The following is a 5432-nucleotide window of genomic DNA, read 5'->3' as shown; positions in this document are numbered from 1 at the left end:
TGAACATTCGGATTGACACTTGGATATGAAGAAAAACTACTAGTATTGACTGAGCTTTGATTAACTGATCCAGATGAGTTCTCTACACTGAAAGCGGTTTGGATCTTTGGACTTGCTTCAACACTCTGAACATTGCCTTTGTAATACATCTTGATATCTTGTTGACCACTTGAATTATTCATTCTAGCAATCTTTTGTTGCTCAAGATCTTGTCCCTCAAGTTTTTCAATAAACTGTGCAATCGACAATCTACTATACTTTCCAGAATTCTTCAAAATCATGAGATAAGTACCCCATTCTTTTTGAGGTAACGCATCGGCTAACTTCTCAACCCATTCCTCTGGAGTTTTAGTAATTTCCAATCGAGACATTGAACGCACAAGATGACAATATCTCTCAATGAGAGTCTTTGTAGTTTCACCTGGTACACTCGTAAACAATTCAAATTCTTTCTTCAATAATGATTTTTTACTCTTGATCATCTCTGCACTTCCTTCGAATTTCTTGCGAAGGGCATCCCAAACCGAATAAGCACTACCATCATGTTGAAGTAAGATAAAAATATCTTCTTTCACAGCTTGCTGAAGTAGACTGACCATCATTTTTTCTGCTTTGTACGAATCTCTCTCTTTATAAGAAAATTCCGAAATAATCTTTGCAACTCCCAAATCAGACAGTGGTCTAGCATACTTTGTTTCAATACTTTCCCAAGATCTTAGATGATTTGCTTGAACCCAATTCTCAAAACGTTCTTTCCAACTGTGATATTCTTCAATGCCCATCAACTTTGAAGGTTTCTGTAATGTTCCGGTTTCATTTTCCATTGTCACACTCTGAGCAACGGTAACAGGAGTACTCGGGGCAGTAGCAAATGCATTGTAAAATTCAGAATCCATGCTTCAGTTTTGAATATTCACCCAACAAGCTTTCAAACGAACTGGTTCACCTCGTGAAACACCTGGAGATACAAATACACAAGATTAGTTCAAACACTTATCAATTGACTGAACTGATCGGATTAACCAACCAAAATTAGCTTCAGTCATTATGTATTGAACAGAAGCAAAAATTCAGAATCCATGCTTCAGTTTTGAATATTCACCCAAAAAGCTTTCAAACGAACTGGTTCACCTCGTGAAACACCTGGAGATACAAATACACAAGATTAGTTCAAACACTTATCAATTGACTGAATCAAACTGGTACTCGAAATGGTGACTATTCTGTGCGAACTGAGGTTCAAGTTGTCAAACCATACGGATTGCTATGACCTGAATCAAATTCAAACGACCTGATTTATTTCAAAAATAGTCTTGACCCTTCTGATCTATTTTCAAACGAACATATCAAAACGAAATGGATTACTTAAAACAATCTGAATGGGCTTTAGAACTATTTGAGCCGAGAGTCTTCAACAAACAAATGACTATTTGTTAGGCCGCAAAAACAATTTTTCAAATGTAATTGGATCTTTGAAATATATTGGGCTGTTATTAACAAAATTTTATTCAAATTGGGCCGACAACATCAATTGACAAATGAATTCTAATGATTTTAATTGGACCGAATGTTAATTATCCATGTGATGTATTGATGTATTCAGGAAACATGTACTGACAAACTATTTAATATCCGACAATTCAATTCACAACACAATCTGATTGGACCTTCTTGATAAGCTGGCTGACAACTTTAGTTGACCGACAATTCTTTTATTTATTGAAATCTCATTGGGCAACAATCTATTACGATTCAATTCAATTTGATTGGACTTCAAATGTGCATGGCCGACAATTGTTGATCATAACTAGGTTTTATACGGCGCGCGCTTCGCGGCGCGCAAACACTTATGACAATTATGGTGTTCAAAATAAAACCATCATAATTAAGCAGGTACACATCAAAAACATGCTAAAAACTTTGATGCACTACAACTTCATAACTGTCATAATTAAGAAGGTAAACATCAAAAACATGCTAATAACTTTGATGCACTATAACTTCATATGAAAGATTCACAGCAAAGTATATAAATATAGCATGCATTTCCAAGACATATTGAATACAGTAAAGCCTTTTATTATGACCTACCAATGCGATGAACATGGTCTATTTACACATAACATCCATCACAGAAAAGTATCAATAGGCAAAAAACAAACCAAATCATAAAATCAAACCACTTTATTTTTAAAAACATTGGATCTTGATATGATCTTTCTTCGAAATACACGCGTGAATTGTCTTGAAGCTGGTAAATAACAAAAAGGTAACATGATCAAGACATACATACATGTATAAACACATACTGATCATCAACACTGCACATCAGCGGAAACGCGTTACGAAATAATGCGTTGCGCCAGTTTTTTTAAATGTACAATTGCCTGTTATTTCACTTCATATATTCAGTAGGTAAGATGATACAAAATAAACTAAAATTTTCTATAACATGTTGACCCAATTTTATCGTGGAAACCAAACCCACAACAGAGGCCACTATTTTACAAAGACAACAACACCTGTACGCTATATAAATCTGACACATGTAAAATAAAAATAAGAATTGGGAAAAAATAGGCCAACCTGGGGGTCGAACCCGGACCGGTACCAACAAAACATGGAACATAACCACTCCAGCAAAACGTCATAGGTGAAATCGAATAACTTGAAAACATTACGAAAGAAGAGAAAAGAAAAAAACTGAATCAAAACCTTCCACGCAGATGATAACACTGTTCATTTGCCTTCCGTTTTTAACATATGAGTTAGTTTCCAAAACATTCATTCATAGCAGCAAATTTTATACATCAAATGCTAATCTCTAATTACATATTTTCTTTTACAACATGTAGACTTTTAAAATCAATACAACTTGCCAAACAGAGTCTTTGTTTTAAAGGTTACCTTAACTCCGACTTATACCAAACAGTAAAATTCAGGTCATCGTAGCAATCGGACCTGTTTCATTCGGCCATGTTAGCGGGACATCCATATACTGGAGCTGATTATAGTGATCCATATCCATATGCCCATGCCACCAAATAGACATCTTAGAGACCCCACCATCAGACCGCATCTTCACCCACACAAAAGAATGGTCAAAAACATAAATCATGTTATAGCAAATTACATGTATCAACAAATAAATGAGTTTTTTTTTAAGCATTTCATACTTTTATAAGCCAAATAAATATCTTGTTTTCCATCTTCAGAGTTGATATGATTGTTAGGCATCTTTAGAATAAGAATTTTACCCTGTCTCCTATCCTTTTTCTTCAGTCTTGGGTCTTTTTATGTATAGTTTGCCGATGATGTTATATATCTATAAATAAGCATTTTGAGAAACCTGTATTCGTGAAGACAACTATCAAATTAGAAGTTCAAAATATACTTTTAAGATTCGGACTTCCACTCATTTTTTCAATTCACTGGACACATCGACTAAAGGAAACAAATATTAACCTGGAAAAGCTCAATGGATTAGTGGTTTAGATGCATCCGGTGTTACCCACTTGATGTTGGTTCAATTCCCCATCTTTGCTGTTCTGCCTTTCCTTATTTTTCCATAAGATAAAATGTATCTATGTAGAAAAATAACAACCAAAAATAAAGAAATTTAAAAGATTTCATTGCATAGATGAATCCAGATATTTACTGATGCAGAAGGCATTTATAAGCTCAAGCAAATGACCAACGTGGGACATCCGAGAGCACATTACTATATTATAAATTGTATGAATGATCAATAGCAGTAATGTAACTACTGGTACAATAATCAAAACACAGAAACGAAAAGTTTGTTAACTCTCAAGCTCACAGTTGTATTGGTTCTAAACCCAACTAATGAGCTGAGATGATAGAACAATTTAGATAATCTAAAACCCATGACAATGAACTGAATCTCCTATCTCCTAAAGTGAATATAAACATAATTTTGAGCAATTTTACCCCTAAAAAATCATTACTACAATAGATGTACCTGTGAAGAGCTTGAAGAGTACTGTCATGAGATGTTGTGATGATCAATTTTAACCTAAATTGATGTGTTCTTGAACAGATTACTCCCATTTAAGAACAAATTTATAAACCATAAACAACAATTTAGCGAAATTGAGGTTCAAATTATACAAATTGAACATAAAACTATTAAGGGTTTTATGTGAATTTTGCTTAGCGAGTTCACGCCCAATTGAAGTCGCATCTTTAGACAAACGACACCTGCACATTGATTAGCAAGCTTAAAGATTTCAAGAAACCCACACACTCAACACAAAATACCCAATTGAACTCAAACCTTTATTGACACAAAACCCACAAACTGATTTCATTTAGATTAAAGACAGCAAATTCAAGATTTCGGAAACCCACACTCAAAAACCCTTTCAACGAAAGATGAAATACCCGTACCCTAGATCTACAGATAACCAGGAGGTGGGTTCATTGTACCTGATCGGTGCCGATTTTGGTTGCACAGAAACACCATAGAGTCGATTGGCCAGAGTTACTCACCTTCGGTGACAACTAACAACACCATCGTCACACTCTGTCACGGCGGAACCCTAAATCTTCATGTCAGCAGCGGCGATGACAGTCACCGCGACGAGTGGTGTCCATATTACTGCACTTCATAATCTTCACCGAAAAGCCCTAGAGTCGTTCAGTTCTGTTTGTGGGAGGCGAGCACGCGTCGAAGGCCGGTTGCCAGAGACTCGCCGGCTCCCGGATCTCTGTTTCTCTCTCTTACCGCTCTGCTCGCTATCTGTTCTCTTTCTTTGTCTCGTGACTCTCGTCTCTGTCAGCGGCGGCAGTGACAGTCACCGCGACGAGTGGTGTCCGTGTTACTGCACTTCATAATCTTCACCGGAAAGCCCTAGAGTCGTTCAGTTCTGTTTGTGGGAGGCGAGCACGCGTCGAAGGCCGGTTGCCGGAGACTCGCCGTCTCCCGGATCTCTGTTTCTCTCTCTTACCGCTCTGCTCGCTATCTGTTCTCTTTCTTTGTCTCGTGACCCTCGTCTCTGCATTTTGCTGTTGAGAAGGAGAAAATAAAGTAGAAGGTAAAAAAAAAAAAGGCAAAAAGAGGGGTCGACCCAGTGCCATTTATCAACACACACTACACATCAATCACTTTACCAAATGTCAATATACAACTAACTGAAGAAAAACATGTATATATATTGGTGAATGAAATGGGCTGAGGTACTATTCACAAGGTTTGTTTTTTAATATATGTATAATATTGTGATTGGGCCGCTATATATGGATCTGTTAATTAATTTATTGGGCCAACAAAAACCACAAAGCCGACAACTGAAACATCATATGATTGGACCGAAATGATTATATAGTGGGCTAACAAACACTTAGACTAAACACAAACTTACTGGACCGATGATATTTATTTTCAAACAAGATTAATGAAGCCGACAAGC

General features: G+C 36.4%; 2 long non-coding RNA genes across 3 annotated transcripts; both read right to left on the bottom strand.

The window, feature by feature from the left end:
* Positions 1-2063: 2063 nt before the first annotated feature.
* LOC110898650 lies at positions 2064-2673 on the bottom strand. The gene is made up of 2 exons (XR_004861824.1): positions 2587-2673; positions 2064-2251 (listed from the first exon to the last, which is right to left on the bottom strand). It is a non-coding gene; the product is annotated as an uncharacterized LOC110898650 (long non-coding RNA).
* A 52-nt stretch (positions 2674-2725) lies between these two features.
* On the bottom strand, positions 2726-5150 carry LOC110924833. Of its 2 annotated transcripts, none has more exons than XR_002584395.2 (3): positions 3466-5150; positions 3177-3349; positions 2726-3079 (listed from the first exon to the last, which is right to left on the bottom strand). It is a non-coding gene; the product is annotated as an uncharacterized LOC110924833 (long non-coding RNA). The 2 variants fall into 2 exon arrangements; XR_002584397.2 differs by having other exon boundaries at positions 2769-3079; positions 3258-3349; positions 3466-5145.
* Between the last annotated feature and the right edge of the window lie 282 nt (positions 5151-5432).

This window comes from Helianthus annuus, chromosome 1, assembly GCF_002127325.2.
Source record: "Helianthus annuus cultivar XRQ/B chromosome 1, HanXRQr2.0-SUNRISE, whole genome shotgun sequence".
Lineage (NCBI taxonomy): Eukaryota > Viridiplantae > Streptophyta > Magnoliopsida > Asterales > Asteraceae > Helianthus > Helianthus annuus.
The sequence above is the reverse complement of the archived record's forward strand: the minus strand, read 5'-3'. Positions and strand labels throughout refer to the sequence as shown.